Genomic DNA, 19,837 nt, shown 5'->3' on the forward strand with positions numbered 1-19,837 from the left:
ATGCGAATCACCTCAGTATCATGTGATTTAAGGTGAAGGTCTAGGCATCATGAGCTTATGATGACAGCAGTAGCAGTGCAAGAGTCGTGGATCTGGAAACAGTGGATCCTGCTTGTTATTCGCTCGGCTGCCGCTACACTCAAACATGACCTACACTTCTTTAATAACAGTAACATTATGCACAGTTGGTATAAGAATCATCAAGTTGAGCAGAGTGAAGATTGCTTTTCTTTGTGAGTGAGCTGAGGTGTCAGCTCTCACAGTCGGAGCCAAACACTGATCTCCTGCTGTTGTGCAATCACTCTCTCTCTCTGTAGCTCCAGGCTGCTCTCAGAGTCTCTTCAAGAAACAACAAATCAACTTTTTATCGTCTCGTGTCATAAACATGAAGCCATTTAAATACCTGCAGGGGTCGGACAGTCACTGACTCAACTCCAGGCTGACAGAAATAACCTTGTTCTTTGTTTGGGGGTGGGGTACTTCTCACCGTTAATTACTTTTTAGAGAAATCGCTTTATCTACAACATGTCAGAAAACAGTGTCTCCATTCGTGTCTAAATGTCCTAAAATATCAGTTCACTGTAATCTAAACAGCACGTTCTCTCATTAGAGAAGCTGGAAGCAGAGACTGCGTCACATTGTTGGCCGATAAGTATTTCCCAAATAAACTACTTGTATTATTTACTGTTAGGCACAGATATTCACAGACTGGCAGTATTTAAATCCCTTTCTCACAGTGGGTTCAACTTAAGTCTGTATAATTTATAACATTTGCTGTAAGTCAGGCTGATGAAGTGAGTTTTGCTTTAAGTACCTTAACTATCAACACTTGTGTTAATACTAACCAAGATGAGTATCAAACGTTAGTGTCAAACGTTTGTGGCCACCTTCTTTGCAGTTTGCTGGTTATTTGTTGGTTTGCTGATCATTACAGTGATTTGGGGACTTTTAAAGGAAGTCCGATTGTATGACTTTGCTCCCTTTCAAGAGTTTTTCAGCAGAATGTTTCAGAGAAATGTACACAAGTTTAGTTAACATCACTAAATTAAGGCATCGATAAATAGTCTGTATTTTAGGCATTTAGCATCAGTGTACCTAAAAATGCAAAAAAAAAGTTGCTTCATTAATATTTTGACACTAATTTTGGAAACTTATGCAAAGTGTCTGTGAGCGGAACAGCCATATTTTTCCACTACAAACAAGGTTGGTGCTATAGGTTTTTACTTGCCTGTTTGTTAGAAGGATTACTCAAAAAGTTATGGATGGATTTCTTTCTTCTTCTTCAGAGGTGGGGTTTGGCCCAGCTTAGGGCAGATTAACTTTTGGATTTGTTCCAGATCTACAAATTTTTGGAAGGTTTCTTTACTACTGAGAGATAAAGCAAATTTAATAACGGGACAAATCAAACTGAAAAAAAAAAAAGAAAAACTGGGACACATCATCTTGATGAGCTCAAGAAAATCTCATAAACTACCTCCAGATCCTTCTGGACTCGGTTCATGCATGGTGTGGAGGGGATTTTCAGCCTTGCACCGCTCTCCTCTTTCTTGTATTCTGTACTCTCTTATTATTCCAAACTTTGGCTGTTGGGGAAATGCATCTAAAGCTCACGCTTATCGAATTTCTAAATCTACATCAAACTAAACTGTCAACAGATGTTCTTCTGCTAAACCCTCAAATGTCTCTTTCTTAAGTTTAGATACTTACACATCCCCGGCAATAACACAGCTTAGATATTAGGAAAGCTTGGAATTATTTACTGGCAGGGAACATATAAAATATGTGTCAGATGAGTAAAAGAGAGCTGTTAACACCTTAAAAGTTTAGAAGTAAAAAAGTTACAGCCATAACTGATGTGAAAACCATGTTTTCTTTCCATTACAACTGTGTCAATATTGCTCAAGAAGACTTTCGACCACTGTGCTGAGCCTGGCACCACTGGCTCAGTGTTTAAGACTGTTGCCTGACAGCAAGAGGGTCCTGGGTTCAAACCAACCTGGGCAGGGCCCTTGAGTGGGCAGTATGTATGTTCTTCCTGTGGTTTTCTCTGGAAGCTCCAGTTTTTCCTGCCCTTCTGCCATTGAAAAACATGTTAGGTTAATGCTGCCTGTGTGAGCCAGTAACACCCACAAAACATGATTCTTAATATTAAGACCTCTTCCTGGTTAAAAGGACAAGAAAAAAATGCAGTAAAAAAGAACACCATGACCTTGATTTATTAATTTTCAACATTAAGTGGCAAAAATATTTAGTAAATGTAGTATCGTCATAATTTTGTCCACAACCTGCACATTTTTGGTCATATATGTCCATTTATATTTACTTTTGAGCCACAGACCGAAATAAGGTTTGATGACGGTCATAGCGATATGGAAAAGAAATGTACTGGGGTTTGCACTTCAAGGTTTAAACTGCTGCTGTGAGCCATAAGTTCATCCTTGTAACATGAGCTGACTCAGTGCTGAACATGAAAATAAACCAAACATGATCCCACTGCAGGTGAAGAGGTCAGCAGCAGCACGCACACATGGACCTGCACACAAACACACTGTACATGCAAAGCTTATAATAACACCGCAGACTAAAAACTTTTACACCAAAGTTCTGTAGACGCACCTCAGCACGCAGGACTCTCACAATGCAACCGGAAGTCCTGCTCTCTGATTGGCATTAAATCCTAAGCGTGCTCACTTGAAGCAGTTAACAAGCTGCTCTAAATTAACAGCAACGGTACCTGCTTCAGTCTGCTGTCTGACTGGTGACATTAACTTACTGTAAACTGCAAACACATGCAACATCTTTGCACACAAACATGATAATGAGCTCTCTCTTTACACGATAACAACATAACCACAGCAGTTCACAGTAAAATATACAGAAGACCTCATTTACTGCTGTATTTAAGCACTGCGATTGATGCTCACTTTGGTGTAAATGCCTGGCTTTGATTAACTTTTCACTTTGGTGCTAAACCTGTTACACATTGTTCCTTTAAAAGGCTTCACAGCTTCTTCCATTAAAGGACTTTTCTAGCTCAGTAATGCATGTGCATATATAGTATCAACAGAAATACAAACACAAAGTAATGCACAGCGAGCTGTTCTGCACTTGTCTGCATCCTGGAACACTTTATTTCAGTTGACACAAATTGTGCATCCCCATCAACGGCCTTGAGCACTTTACCATTTACTTCACTGAAGGGTTAGGAGTCGTTAGCTGGTGCTGCAGGGAGGCTGGTGCCAGAAGGTTTTTGGTATTTTTTTCACTATCATCAAGTCGTTTGCACCACTGGTTGGTATTTCGCATTAGACCAGTAACATATTTTAGTCCTGGGGTCCCCTCACCCCTATAGGGTGTGCTAGTACAATTTATAAACATCTAGAACCAGATGAGGTCCAAACACGAATCTACAAGTGAGCCATGAAGTAGGTCAGTCAGTTAAAAAAAGCTATCACTAAAGAAGTGATCAGTCATCATCCAGGTTAAAACTCCTCCAGTCTGTGTGAAGCACCTATTGTCAAATCACTGTGAATATTTGAAAACGCAACAACATAAAAAGATGTAATTAATAAGTATCCAAGCAAATCAGAAGACAACAATCAAGCACCCCTACAGTGCATAGTGTTAAACATAATCTGGAAAAGGGATGATTGTGAAACGGGAATAGGTTATGGACATGGATTACAGAAAACAGTTCAGTTTGCAGAATGTGAACCCAATAATGTTCCACATGTGACAGAACTATACTTCTTTCGCCTCCTCTTTTAGGGAAAAGAACCATTTCTATACCTTGAAACTTGAAACACATCATGACCAACTGAACGAAAACATCTAACCTTGTGGGCTTTTTCAATATCTTACAGTTCATCTTCAAGTTATACGTTAAAGAGTTTAGTTTTGCCTTTATGTCCCAAAAGATTAATAGTAACTCACTGACTATTTTATTTCCTACACATTTTTCTACAGTATTCCCAGAATATTCAAACCGTGGCTCCTCTCTGTAAACCTTATCACACCTTCCTTTTCTGACATGTCTGTTGTTTGGATGGTAGGATTAGTAGGTAAATAAGTAAATATCTATTTGGAGCTGGTTGCATCATGTCTTGATTATTTTTCCTGCATCTTCCTCAATACAACAAAGAAGAGATATGATGTCCCATCTTCTCTAGGCCTCAATGTAAAGCATATGATTTCTGCCTGTTACCATCATGCACTTTCATCATCACGAGTTTTTCCGCAGCGTGGATCCTCCGCTCTCAGTCCTTTCAAACCCACAGAAAGTGTCAGCTGTTTTACCTGTCCGCAGTTTCCCTCCGGGTCCACACCAGCAGCGAGCCTCTCTCCGCTTCGATTCGTTTTTCTCGGAGTGCAGTCCGGCTCCTCTTGAGTTTGTTGTCGGACACAGACGGAGGAGCTCACAGGATCATGGTGGAGAAAACTAACGGTGGCTTTACCTCCCGGATGCTTCACCTACGCGACTTTTTACTTCACTTCTTTTGCTCTTATTCTAGTTTTAACGCAGCAGTTTGTTGAAAGAAGAACACACACACCAAAGAGAGAGAGGGACAGAAAAAAAAGTTTCTGTGTATTTACATCACATCCCGTTTCCGAAGAGGCGGAGGAGAAGGAGGAGGAGGAGGAGGAAGGCAATGAGCCCCCTGAGTGTCTGACATCTGAGCCTGGAGGACATGCGCACAAGAGCCCTATGAAGGGGACTACGGAGGGAAGATCGGGCTTTTACATCAACGTGATGTAAAGTCCAACGTGTTATTATCATAGTACTTAAAGAGAGCTGCGAGCACTTGAAGGTAGTTGCTGTTGAATTGCGCCATAATTTGCGGCACAATGGCTACTGAATGCCGCTAGATATCCGAATAACGCTTAGTTCACTGTTCAGTCACACATTAAAGAACCTTACAGATCCATTCATTTGATTTATTCATTTTTAAACGCTTGAAAACAAATGAAGTTCAAGAACCAGTTAAAAAACCGCCTTAAAATACCACATGACAGCATTAGATTATAAGGACTTCATGGTTTTCCCCCCTAGTTACATTTATTTGAACATTGCTGGACTTACTGTTTGGGGAAAACATTTTAGTTTACACTAAATAAAGGATAATTAATAATTTAACAATTTTCACCTTAAAAATCTTTACTTTTCTGTTCATTTTGATTTAATATTCAGACTGGCAGTTGCAAGACTTTTGCTGATAAACACCCCAATTTTAAACTTTCCAAAATTTCAGATATGCTCGAATATTCTTGGAAGTCGTTCTTAATCAGGAGCATTTTACTAATGCACCTGGATTTTTGAAGGTTATATAAACTATTAGCCCGATATTGAACGGTTTGGTGAAAGGGGGCATAAAATGTTTCACTTATTATATCCAGTTATTGTTTTATAATTTTATTTATAATTGCACCAACAGTGGAATGTGTGCTTTTTTTCAGTCTGACTGTTTTGGCTTGTATGGTCTTGTACCGCCTCCATGAGGGTAACAGCTGAAACAGATGATGTGCTGCGTGGGATGTTCCCTTCAGGATACTGTGGGCTTTGCTGTTACAGAGCTCCTCTAAGGACAGGAGTGCACAGCCGAGGACCTTCTGTGCTGTGCTGATGTGTGATGACACGGCCCTGAAGACCATCGGCTCATTAAACTGTTCCCAGTTTAACGTTACTCTCAACTCAAATGCTGCGTCTTCGTCTCCTGTGTGGTTTGAAACCATTGGAATGTCTGAAAAGAAATATCTAGACTGTCTTGTACAGCAAAGATCATTGCTGCCACCCTCTTTCCCATGCTGGAGATCTTTAACAGCCACTACATCTGCAGGGCTTCCATCATCATCCGGGACCCCTCGCACCATAGCCTGCTTTCCTTCCTTCCTTCCTTCCTTCAGGGAGAAGATATAGAAGGCGAACCGAAACCAAAACCTTGCGGTTCCTCAACAGCTTCATACCTCAAGCTGTGAAGCTGTGAGAATCTTGACCGTTCTTGACCCCCATCGCCGTTCACAGAAGCATTTTATATCTGAGTGGACTCTGTGACCCACCTGCACCTTTGTGCCCTTTGTAGCACTTAAAAAACAAAGTTGAATCTTTTACATGTTAAACATGCATAGTAAGTTGTAATTCTACATAAGGACTGTATTTTACTAAACATATGTAGCAATGTTCCCTCTAATTTTTCATGTGTCTGAGCGAACACACAAACTCCCTGAGCGATCCCTTGGACCACTGTGAGCGACATCAGACGTGTGCACTGTGGTCGCGCCAGCATCTAATCCATCCAAGTTACATGGTTTATTAATATAATCAAATTACAGCATTTACATTTATGGTGGACTACTTTTAAACTGCTTTAGCTCATTTACAATGAAAATGTAAAAAAAAAAAATCTAGCCATTGACCTGTGTAGTATGTTAACACTATTGGAAGTAAAAATAACTTGAACTCCAATTTCGAAAACACAACTTTCTTTCTTTTCTTTTCTTTTTTTTTTTTTTTATAAAGCTCTGACTTGTATTATGAGTATGAGTCTGTGGTCTGGGAGAGAGTAATGTAACTCTGTCTGCAAAATACAATATATAATGACCAATGCTGGGCAATTAATTATATACTTACTCAGTGGCGGTCCTAGCCTATTTGCCCCCCCACACGTATGAAGACGGAGAAAATATAGTATGCAAACGGCTACTAAACAGACATCATAATTAGACATACAATGAAAACAGGACAAATCAACAATTGACACTGACTAATTACTATTATATTAATATTATATTATTGTATATATTGTTTGGAGTTTAGTCTGTTACTTTAGCTATTTTTACCATTTCTTCTTGGAGGAGCTGTAACCCACGTAATTAAGAAAGTATTCTGAAAGTTTTAGGATACATGACCTGCCATTATCCAATGACACATCTGCTTACCTGTATCTTTTGCTCGTTTCTCCTTGTAGGAGGCATAATTAAATGTATTGAATTTTAATGATCACTGGGTTTTTATTTGTTTGGTTGCTATGGTGATGTGTAACTGGAGTCACGTGGGTGCTAGCGGTAACATTAAGAGTCAGTCTGTCTTTCACTGGTTTGATTTTGACAGAGATGAGGACTGGGAAGCTGTATTTTTGTTGACCGCAGCACAACGAGTTTCCCTTGTTGCATTAGAGCCTGTGATGTTTTAAGAGTTTGAATCATGAGCCGATCACATTGCTCTGTAAACTTTTCAAGCACTTTAATAAACAAGCAAGCAATTCCACCTCTCGCATTATTGCGTAAAGTTGACAGCGCGTCAGGCAAATAGGCAGGCTCAGTCCCGGCCTCTAGCGACTGTGGAAGTCGCTACACTCCTCTTCTTTTCTTTTTAAACTTTAAAAACGGGTTGTGTGTGAGACTTTAAATCAACAAAATATAAAATATACATTTTAAATTGTTATTGATCCCTTTACTCCTGGTCCTAAAGTGTACATTAACGTTTTTACTCTTAACTATTTATTGTTTGTTTACTTGCACTGCTGTAACTGGAGCCTCGTCGTCTCGTCTCTCTATATACTGCACTGTATGTAGCAGAGATGACAATAAAGTTTACTTTGACTTCAGCAGCGAGCAGGCGCACCGAGGGCTCTCGCTCACTTTTCGTGTATTGATTGATTGATTGATTGATTATGCTTTATTCATCCCGAGGAAATATAGAAAACATCGGTGCAAATTATAAGTCTGTATCATAATGTCTGGTGTTTTCGTGGTTGTTGTTTTGTTTTTATTTTGTTTCATTTTTGCGAGTTGGTTATTAGATGCTGCTCCAGCCAGCCAGTGAATCCCCGCCGCCCGCCCTCTCCTCCCTGTGCCGCAAGCAGCAGGCGCACCGCAAACGGAGGGCGCCCTTACTCCCAGCAAATGGGCGATAGAAAACCGATCGGTGCCTATGTCATCCCCAATATGCGCTGGCATGATGTCGGGGCAGCACTAGCAATTTTTTATTTTTTTTGCCGATGCCCGTGATGCCGCCCCCACCACGATGCCGCCCCGGGCAACCGCCCGTGTCGCCCGTATCTAAAACCGCTACTGCTCATAGTGGACAGAAATTATTGTTTGGAGTGGCACAAATAATTTGTGTGGCATCAGATTTGATGCAGAACAGCTGAATGTTCTGTAAATAGTTTGAAATGTTTATTTAAAAAAACGCCTTGGCTGCATTAAAAAAAAAAAAATAGCTGCAAAAAACTTTGTTGTTTGCCAAACTGAGTTACTTTTTTGAAGAAGTAAGTACAGTAGCGGGGGGGCGCCAGAGGGAGTGTTCGCCCAGGGCGCCAAATAGGCTAGGACCGCCACTGACTATGAGATAAAGGAGAACAACAGCCTGATACCTGCAGGCCTGACAACAGGAGATGTATCACTCCTGTAACATCTGTAACATTCAGCAGCCGCCTCATTGTTCTGACACACACAACAAAACTACACTACACACTAACTACACAAGATTTGCGCTAAACGTCTCAAATCTCTCACATCTCAAAACACCGCCGTGGCTCCTAAAACTTCCCCCCGTTTCTTAACAACTAGATGCCACGTTTCCATACCATTTTTTGATTGGTCGACATGGTACTTTTTTGGACGAATAGGAAAGGGGCAGCGGGTGAGGTTGGGAGGGAGGGGGTGTTTTTACTCACATGCGGAGAGTGCTTTCGAGCGTTTTCCTTATAAAACGCCGTTTTTACCGTTTCTTCCTGCAGTAAATATAAACAACGATAGTATTCAGGAAGAAAACCAAACATTGCAGATATTTTTATCATAACTCTGGTTTTACGTGGCCTATCAACACAATTTAAAAACTGGTATAAAGTCCACACTTTTTCCGTCAATTGTTCCGTCTGTCCTGCTCACATCTCCAATGGTTGTACACGTTGTCATTAACGTGGCTTCACTCCACATCAGCCACGCCGCTTTGCCAGCTAAAACACCGGTGTCGGCGCATAAGGACGCTGTCATAGCCTGTCAACAACGCTGATTAGCTGCGTATATACGAATGTGAATCACATCATTGGCTGGACTATGGGATAAGGTGGCATCGTTGTAATCCCATATGGGAACAGCCAGTCACTTACTGACTAACACTGCAAAACAGAATTGTTAACGTATTTATTTTAATTTCAATTCAGGTTAGATTTTTTTCTGTGCGCAACGCAGATCTTTTGTGCGCAGAGACCGTGCCAGCAGTGCGCAATTGCGCACGTGCGCAGCTTAGAGGGAACATTGATATGTAGGTATTCTAAAACCACCGTGTGTGTGTGTTTGTGTCTTTTAGCCAGCAGGTGGAAGCAGAGGCCTGCTTATCAGCATCAGCAAATGTGCTGCACTTTTAAAATTCTCTGTTAAAAGTGGAAGCGTCTCACTGGGATGTCATTTTTGTGACAAATATTCTGTTCAGTCTTGAACAGTACACACAGAAAAGGTCTAATGTACGCACATATCATAAAGCAGGAAAGAGAAACACACAAGGAAAAAAATTAGTTAAAAATACAATTAGAAAGATTTACAATATTTCTTAAAGAAAATAAATATATAATTGGTCAAATCTGTGTAATATGTGCTCACAAGTGTATATCTTTGCATAATTAACCGTTTATATAAACAGTTAATTGTCTGCAAACAGTTTAAGGTTATTCTGAGCTTTTTTGTTGAGTAATTTATTAAAGAGTTATTAAAGAAAACTTTTTTTTCCTCTTTATAAGTTATGGATACAAAAATGGTTATATTTTATTCTCTCCATTGCTTGTCTTTTTTAAGCAGGACATCCAGCTGGGGGAGCTGCTGCTTGTTTTTCATTATTTTCCTTAAACTCGTGTTTTGCATTACACACATCACTTCCTCCCTGTGGGTCACCCGGTGTTGACAAGAGTCCCCTCAGTGTGGCGTGACGTAAGAGCTGTGTACACTACAACAAAGATGGCAATTAGAGGGGAATCCGCTACACACACACACACACACACACACACACACAACCCTGTTTCCGTCACTTCAGAGGACGTTCGCTTACATTTAGGTGAATTCTTCTAACCTTATACCTAAACCTTACAGTCATGCTAACATTTATAATATAATATATTAAATATTGAATGTACTGTCTACGTAACAAAGGTTTGTTATGTAGACACGTTTTTGTCTCTGTAAATATGTCACAATGTGTGACAATGGCTGTGAACTTTTTGACCCCAGTGACGGGAGTAGCCTGTGGAGTTTCTGTAACGTCACAGTTAGTGTAAAGTTGCTGGAAAATTCCTGTGAACAATTTTCCTGAATATACTCCTCTGAGATCCAAGAAGAGTATATTCAGAACTATATCCTCTATATTATATTCAATTAAATATGATGAACACAAATGTAATATATTTATGGAGCTTGTTTAGCAGAACCACCTACACTGTGAAGTTGCATCAAATAAATAAATCTGCAAATACAATATGAAGCATATAAAATTAGTAAAGATTACTTAATTATTTTAATTTAAACTTACTAATTTACTTTTACAGATATACAGACACAGCATTTTTTTTATAGTTTGACAACATTATTTTTTTTCTGATCAATTTCTTAATAATTTAGAAATTCTCCCCTCTTTTCGTCTTTAGCAGTGGATTGATTATATTTCCACCCAGTTCATATTAACAAGGTAAAACATATTTAAATGCTTAAAACCCAAAACAAACTATGTTCATAATGTAAATTCTTACTCAGAGGAAGTATTCACTGTTATGAGTGACAAAAAACCCCACATTATTCACTGAGGGATGTTTCCTCATAGTGAAGCTCATCCTGATGACACGCAGAGGAAGGAGGGCAGATTATTATCTGTTGACCTCTTAGTCTCACATTCATGAGCTTCCTGGTCTGTGTGAATTACAGTTAAGTTCCAACATGAATCTGCTTGTTCTTATTTATAATGAGTAAAAATAATTAAATCCAACATATCACTAAAAATCACTGGACGGATTTTGTGACTTGGGTGCAGCAACTGATCGCATGTAAATGACCCAGCTTACATGAAAACGCTTTAATGCTGCGTTTTTTCTAAGCCCTGCGTGACTCTTCTGGCTGTACAAGATAGAAGTCTATGAGAAAATGGCCTTACTGCTCACTTGATCTAACCCCAGCAAACACTTTCCTGATGATGTGAAGGAGGATAAAGCAGGGTGTGATTTATGGAGGGTCCTTCTGTGACTTCTTGTCTCAATGCAAACCGATATAGAATGAATGGGCCTCTCAGGGGCTAGTCCACTATTTTGATTTGACGCATGAGGCAACAGCTTCCTGATTTTCAATGCTTCTGCAGCTTCTTTTATGGAAGTTTATGTTTAACTACAATTGTGGTCAGAGGGCCCGGTGACGCCAGTGTCTGGCAGCCTCGCCTCTGTCAGTGCGCCCCAGGGTGGCTGTGGCTACAATGTAGCTTGCCATCACCAGTGTGTGATTGTGTGTGTGAATGACTGGTTGTGTAAAGCGCTTTGGGGTCCTTAGGGATTGGTAAAGCGCTATACAAATACAGGCCATTTACTCAAAGCGCTGTACACAACATACCTCATTTACACCCACTTGAAAACTCAAGTGCAATCTAACCAACACGAACACATCAGAGAGCAACTCGGGGTTAGTATCTTGCCCAAGGATACTTGGCATGCAGACTGGGGAAGCCAAGGATCGAACCACCAACCTTCCAATCAGTAGCTGATCTGTGCTACCACCTGAGCCACAGCCACCCAAAGAAGCGACAATAACTCTACTATTATAGTTATGGTTGCTGATACTACAGTACACTCCAGGATAGTAAGCAATTGTCTCAAGGTTATTGAATTTCCCACTTTCATCCTGTCTGTTTAAAGGAGTGTCCTTGTGGCCTAGTATTTAAAACAGTTACGAAATAACAGCTTCCTCATATTTTCTTGCACCTATAGGCCAGAGACAGACTGAAACCGGAGTCCAGGTGATGACAGAAACTCCTGCAAGTCATCCACAGCGAGCAGGAAAAGCCAAACAGCTGTTAATAACCACAACTTAGCAGAGCCGCCTTCATCTTACTGTCTAAACATTTACTTGCTCTGACTCATGCATGTAAACTTTCCCAAATCTGGCTGTAGGAGCAACTCGGTCCTCCATGCAGTAAAACATTATCGTCATTACTTGTTTGTTTCATCATGAGTTTACTCCTCCCCCTCAAATTTAAGAGTCCATCCAGTGTAAGTCATGGTAATAGCCTCAGCTCAGTCTCACAGCTGCAGACAGGAAACACTCACATTTTCCACAGATAAGACTGATGGGCATGTTTTTTTTGCTCCTGTACTTTCTAAAGCAACTTAATATTTGCTGCATTTTGGCTCTTTGGCTTGTTGTGTATTCTTATCTTATCACCATCTTGTTAGCCCAAAAATAATTCCTTAACAGCTATTTTTAATGTATGAGTCCCTTTATAATTGCGACAGCTTGGGAAAATTAAGTCTATACAGGCATTTTCAAATCACTTCATTAAAGGTCAGAATCAGAATTAAAACAATTATGAATTAAATTAATTAAAACAAAAAGTTTTATTTAGAAGGTAATTTTTCGTAGAACAAAATCAGTTTTTATGCTTTTTAAATGTTCTTTTGCTCATATATGAACTATAAAAAATAAAAAAAACATTACAAAAAAGAAAAGGAAAGAAAGTTAGTTGAGCTCTGTTTAACAACAACATTAGAAACTTGTTAAGTATGACCACATGCTGGTTGGAATGAAATGTCTGGTGTCATGCTCGGAGGCAATCTCATCAGGTTATCTAACAGATGGTCACAGTCCAGCTCGCTGTCGACTGACACAGTTCTTGTCCTTGTTTCGGTCCTTGCACAAAGGCAGAATTCATGCTGGAGAGGAACAAATGTTCTCGCTAAATGTACAGTAAAAAAAAGTTTTGTTTAAGCATCCAGTTTCTCAGTAAAACGGTGCATGAACCTAAAAGTGTTTCAATAAATAGACACCATCAGAGGAGGAATACAAGATGTTTTCCACTCATTTAAAGTTATTCTTTAACCCACGTGATTGTCAAACTGGAGGATTGGTCCCCATCACAGCAAAACTGAAATATCCTAATACAATCAATATTGATGCTAACTTTGCTAACTATGTAATTTGGAGACAGATTAAAGCTTAAAGGTTTTGGCACTATGATTTCACCTCAGCACAATTCATATCCTGCAAGAACAGTAAAGATGAACAGTCTTACTGTTGACTTTGGATTGCAGAATGTGAATAACCATTTTTGCATTTTTTAAAAACTTTTTTAGCTACAACAAAACAATTATTTTCACCCCCAAAAACAAAACTTTTATACAACGGCCTCCAGACTGTGTAAAATGAAATGCACCAAGACAATGAAACTAGATGGGCAGGCCAACATGGTGTTATTTAGTGCTATTTTGTCTAATTCTGCTTGCATGTTACTTTTATGCACAAGCTGTCCTTTCAGTTTGGTGCCTTCCTTCAGCAGATTGGCAATGGTGGTCCAGCAGAATATTGGTCATATCTTCTTTGGACATTTATTTTTTGCACCTGGTTTTGAGTTTTGTTTTTTTTTAGTGCAGTGATATGTTTTGTTTTCACTCTTTGTACTCTTTCTACATAAAAAACACCACTTGGGAATCAAAGCTGCTTGAAATACAAATCTATGCCAAATGTTATGTGTCTGTAAGTCCTGGAACAAGTTTGTTGTGTATGTGGATATGTTCACTCTAACGATAAAATTAAATTTATTTGGACTCAAGTGGACCCTACTCTTTTAATTCACTCACATTGGCACAAACACAGCTATTAAATTGGTCATCTATATCATTAAAACACTGAATGGGAGTTATATTGATGTTACTCATGTGTACTTTTTATTATTATAGGGTCGCTGCCTTACAATATAAAGCGCCTTGAAGTGACTGCTGTGCTATATAAATACATTTGAATTGAACTTTAACATGCACCAACCACATAAACTTTCCCAGAAAACAGACACATCCTGATGGCAGCAGCATCCCCAGTTGTGAAATTTGCATCATCTAATGCCTTAAGAGGCCAATGCACTGACTTAGTCTTTAGGTTCCCAAGATGCCAGTCTAACTAAGCATGCAGTAAATGTATCAGGAAAAACCCAATTCTCACAGATCACCCAACAGCTGATTCAAAAGAAGTCTTCGATTTCAGCGAGATAAAAGTCAGTTTTTTTATGTTATCCTTCAAGGCGCTTTATATTGTGAGTTAAGACTATATAATGTTAACAAAAACCTCAGGAATCAGATAAGCCAAAGACATCAGGATACTCCCTATATGTTTAAGCTATTTCAGTGTTAGAAGAGGAAAACACATGACAAAGTGTCACACTGAAACCAGTGTTTTATTTGCCTTAATGGAGATGTAAGTGGAAATTAAATACTGATTCATTCACGGTGACCTGAGTAATTTACTCTACTGCTTACTTTCAGTTAAAATCAGTTTGACTCCAAATAACTGAAGATAACTGCATTTTTTTAAACATTGTTGAGTATCTTTCAATAAAACAAATTCCAACTTTAAAAGTGAGACATAAAAAACATGATTACATTCACCTTTGGGTTTTCCAGGATATAGCCACCCACATTCTAAAGTGTCTATTTAAAAAAAAATCTGTTTAGTCATCCCCATATCTCCAGATAAAACCAAGGAGGAGGACAGAGTGCTTATTTTTGGGTTATCAGCCAAGAGACTCCGAGCAGTCGTCACTAATGGATGCACGAGAGCTTCCTGTGGTTTCATTCACAGAGTTACCACACACTCTTATCCTCGTGAAAACAAACTTTTTGTGATTCATTCAGACAAACAGAAGCAGAGTGGAGGACGAGTAGGAGGTCAGGCAAAAGCTATCTGGACACATTCCAGTTGGCTGCTGTCACACTTGAAGCATGCGGCTGAATAACATCAGATAACATCAAAAGCAAAAGATGATCCATAAAACAATGTGATGAAGTAGAAGGCAACAAAAAAATAAAATAATGATAAGTTCAAAACATTTCCATAATTTTGAGTGGGTTTTATCTGTTTTGTAAAACTGATGTAATTCACTTTTTATACCTTTACAGCTTTTCCCCCGAATAACAGTTACGTTCACATAGTTAAAAAACCCCAGTGATGTCACCTTTATGACAGCTAAGCATTCTTATACTATTCTGGGTTTCAGAGTTAGTTTTTTTGTTTAATTATGTGACTTTTCTTTATGACCAAAGAACTCAAAGCAGTGACTGTCACAGACTGCGATAGCAGGATTCTTTTGATGAACAGTGAATTTATTGACAGTTAGGCGATGAAGAAAAACTATATACAATCCCAGCACTGTGGACCTGTGGCACTTCTCCCAGAATCCCACACAGTGCGAGTGTCCAAGAAAAAGGTGAAAACATCAACTCCAAAAACTCAAATTTCCAACCCGTGGCTCTGCTCCCGTGAAACACACTCCGCTCGTGTCAAAAAAGGCATCATTAAAAATAAAAATACATACATTTAAAAAATCCCCAAATTGGAGGATGTTCGCCTGAGTGCTGGACTAAAGATGTCCGTCTCAACAAAGTGATCTGGTTTTATCTGTGTTTATGCAAGTGCAATCTAAAAAAATCAATGAGACCAAAACATTCCTCAGACACGAAAGGCCAGCTTTGTTATTCTTGCACTATAATAAGATCCACATGTACGAAGAGAGATAAAATGATAAAGAACACAGTTAGAAAATGTGTGTCATTATGTGATCCTGCAGTGGTAAAACAAATGGAAAATAAAATACTGCCTTTGCAGGGGGATGATAAAATTAAACATCATAAGAATGAATTATTAAAGTTTGTACAAAGTGCGGTTCGGATTGGCCCACTTGAATAAGGAGATACATGCAGACGCATGTATAATACATAATAATACACTCTTAGAAAGGACGTTTTAAAAATGGCCGAAAGCACATGTAATTAATTCAAAACACAGTTTGAGTTAATTTAAAATATCATATGCCAAAAAAACTGTGTAAATACTATAATTAATATAATAAATATAATAAAATAAACACACTTGATGTGTTACACAGTTCGACACATTTTATGTGTTATTTTCAAAATCCACCAACAGCAGGACCTAAGAAGCAGTTCAGTATTTATGTGTTGGCCTGTTTTTAGTCAACTAAATTATACAGTAACTATTATATTCTAACTATTTAAACTGAATGAATGAAATATCCAGTTATTGGTCGCTTTCACAATCTAACACTCAAAATTGTCATCGTTTTTAATTTTAGTATAAAATGAAATAAGTTTAAATACACGTGGTGATAATGAATCACATTCTGTCCAGCAACATGAAATACTAGTGGCTGGAAGGCGGTGGGCTTTCTTCGTGGCGCCATGATGGAGGGTGCGTTGCCTGGAATACTCTCAGACCCTACAGTAAGTATCCATTACTTGCTTAGCTTAATGTAATGAAAATATGTCAGCTTTGTGGAAACATTTGAAACTTGGATTTTTTAGAAAAATTATTGTTATTTGAGAAGTTCTGAGTTTGAGCACAGTTAAGCTAAATAGCTAGCTAACCTTAAAATAGCAGTCCATGCTAACACATACAGTATCCTCCTTTTAACTTTTACTTAACTTTTAGCATTTTTGTGCATATGTTACTTTAAGTGTTTGTTTGAAATGCTTTGTAAAGCCTCAGGCGCAAATTTAATATTCAAATAGGTGAACTTTGGAGTGGTTATATGTTAATTGCTGACTGGCTGGCTAGTCTATATTTATCTCTAAAAAGGTCATGGCAAAACCGAGTAACCCATATTCCTGGAGTTTCAATGTTTTTGTTCACATTTCACTTCAGAGCTCAGTCTCTGTCTGTCTCTCTTTGTTGGCCCTGTAGCAGACTGGCAACCTGTTCAGGGTGTGGCCCCTGCATCTCGTCCTGTGAAACTGGGATAGGCTCCAGCTCCACCGCAACCCTGAATTAAATAAGACGGTAGAAAGTGGATGAACAGATGGATCTTAGTCTGATCTGAACTGTAGTTTCATTTTGAAAGAAAACTGCCTGCTGATGAAACCCATCCCACATTTGCTTCCAAGAACTGAACCAAAGAGTTTTTCTGTTTTATTGAGTTCTTTGAATTGAACATCAGATATGTCTGCGCTTGTTTTTATTCTCCTGTCTCCTGAATTTCCGAACCTCCCCATCACTTCTGATGTTATGTCTCTGATCTGATTCCCGTAAGATCCAAATTTTTCTTCGGTGTGTCACCTTGCTGACTCCAGCAAACATGCAATATTAATGTCAGTTTAAGCGAGTTACTTGTCTTCCTTGGAACCCTTGAAATCCCCTAAGAGGTCACTTATGTTAAAAATAAATCTGACAAAATTTAAGCCGAGCTTTAAATCTTAACTGGAAATACAGAAGATAACATAATAAAGTTATTACAAATTGTTACTTACAGATTTACATTTCAACATTTCAACTTCTGCATGTGTATTTTACTGTGATTCTTCCTTCTTAGTTTAAATAATTTCAAAGCACTATGAAAGTAATCCCTGCCTTGACTTTTACACTGTCAGTTATTTTAATTTTAAAATACACAAGATAGGAAAATAATCAAGGACAGTTATATAAAAAAAAAAAATCCAAAAACAAAACAAAACAAAACATATAAGTAGGTTAGGATCTCAAAAACTCATATATCAAATATGACACCCTTGTCAATAGGAAAACCTGGTCATTTCTATTATGATAACAGAGTCCCCCCCCCCAGTATATTCACTAATATCCTGGGGGAATTATCTCTGACACAAGATTAAATGACATCCTCCTGATTTCCAAATGCTGTGGTTTTAAACCTTTGAACTTCCTTCCTGTAGTTTTCCATTCAGCTGTCTGCTGTAGCTGGTCAATGAAATCATCTCCAGCTTCACATTTTACAGTGAATCCAAAGCTGAATGTGTGACCCTTCAGTCAGTGAGTTTATTGTGCTCTACATGTCTGATCCGTTCTTTGAGTCACTGCCAACATTCCTCTGAGTGATGCTTTTTCAGAGGAGCGAGGTTCTTGAAACTTCACAAGTCTACCAGGAAGGATAGAAATCTTCATTGTGTTCACAGAAAGTCGTTTGAGCTCATGACAGTTACAGTATGTCTAAAAATAGTTCACTGACGAGATCCATGATGGTGGCAAAACATACACGTAGGACTCTCAGTAGTAAAATTAATCATTTATTTGGATTATTTTATAAATCAGATCAATACAGTGGCAAATTTATAATGACTGGTAAAGAATACATCTGTAATAGAGGTTTATAATACTACTACTACTACTACTACTAATAATAATAATAATAAGAAGAAGAAGAATATGTTCTGAAATTGCAATGAACCCAAATGATGTCTGATACAAATACACATTTACTGGTTTTATTGCATAGTCATATTTTTGATTCAAATCCAAATTCTACTATCATCAGAAGTTTGGAGAAAATATGAGAGTTCAAAACATAAATAAACAGAAACAAATAAATGAAATAATACAGTGATTCACAAATAGACACTTGTTCAAAGGATGTTATTTTATTCCTGTTTTCATTTGTGCTTTCCTTTGTTCACGCTCACTAAAGGTGCGCTGGAGGTCAAAAAAAAAGAAGGAAGAGTTGCAGCCATCTTTATTTCGAAATGTCCTTCCATTGCAGAGGGAAGCTCCTCTCTTACCTTGCAAGATTACAGATTGCAGTGTGGAACCACCCATTGCAATGAATACCTTAAATAGTATAAACATATTTTACATAACAATGAGCTGAATAATGTTATCATAGCCATAGCAAGATCAGTGAGTCACATTTCAGCACTTTTCTCCTTACATTAGGTGCTGCCATATGAAAGAAACACTGTAGTGCTCCCCACTGCGTCACTGTTGGCGTTTAAACCACTGCTTTTTTGGAGTTGCCAGTGACCATATTTAGATGAAAAGCTCGATGGCTAAGCTAGCCGCTAATACTCGCAAACTTGTTTGGCAAGACACGTATCTGCTAATTAGTGCTAAGAAACAAATTAAGTGCGCACAGTTTGTTCCTCCTGTGCAGAGAGGGTTAGTCTCTGAGCACTGCAGCTTCCTGCCACAGTTTAAAGAGGTTAAATGGTGATGTGAGGCATGGATAGACCGGCGACCTGTTCAGGGTGTATCGTGTCCTTTGACCTATGACATTTGTGAGAGGCTTTAGCTCCCTGGATTGGATTGAGTGATAATAAAAAAAAAAATGGCAGGATTCATCATATTGCCTTCTCTTCACTGGCTCCCTGTTAAACCCAGAATCACATTTAAAATTATTCTCCTCACATAAAAGGTCTTAAATAAACTCATCCTATGACTTTTGTTATTTTAAAGACCTTAGAGCTCTTCGCTCTAAGACTGTTCGCTTCGTTGGGGTTCCTAGGGTGTTTAAGAGTAGAATGGGAGGCAGAGCCTTCAGATTTCAGGCCCTTCTTCTGTGGACCCAGCTCCCAGTTTGGATTTGGGAGACAAACGCCCTCCCTACATTTAAGATTAGGCTTAAAGTTTCCTTTTTGATAAAGAATATAGTTAGGGCTGGATCAAGTGACACTGAATCCTCCGTTAGTTATGCTTCAACAGGCCTGGGCTGCTAAGGACTATTTATTCACCTTTTGTCAATCACTATGCATTTATACACTATCTGGCTTTTCTTTTTTCCTATCTTCCTCCCCTCATATGGCACTTTAAAAAAAAGGACTTATCACAATTTTAAAAAATGGAGTTGTATTATGGGAAACAAATGTTT

At 38.6% G+C, this 19,837-nt stretch overlaps 1 protein-coding gene across 1 annotated transcript in view; it reads right to left on the reverse strand.

Annotated features, from left to right (window-relative positions):
• The window catches only part of ddr2l (discoidin domain receptor family, member 2, like), a 37,581-nt gene extending 32,977 nt beyond the window's left edge, over positions 1-4,604 (reverse strand). The window contains exon 1 of the mRNA XM_031731330.2: positions 4,297-4,604. The gene's annotated coding sequence lies outside the window, so the exon portion shown is untranslated. The remainder of the gene's footprint in view (positions 1-4,296) is intronic.
• Between the last annotated feature and the right edge of the window lie 15,233 nt (positions 4,605-19,837).

The sequence above is a fragment of the Oreochromis aureus genome, linkage group 12 (assembly GCF_013358895.1).
Source record: "Oreochromis aureus strain Israel breed Guangdong linkage group 12, ZZ_aureus, whole genome shotgun sequence".
Taxonomy (NCBI): domain Eukaryota; kingdom Metazoa; phylum Chordata; class Actinopteri; order Cichliformes; family Cichlidae; genus Oreochromis; species Oreochromis aureus.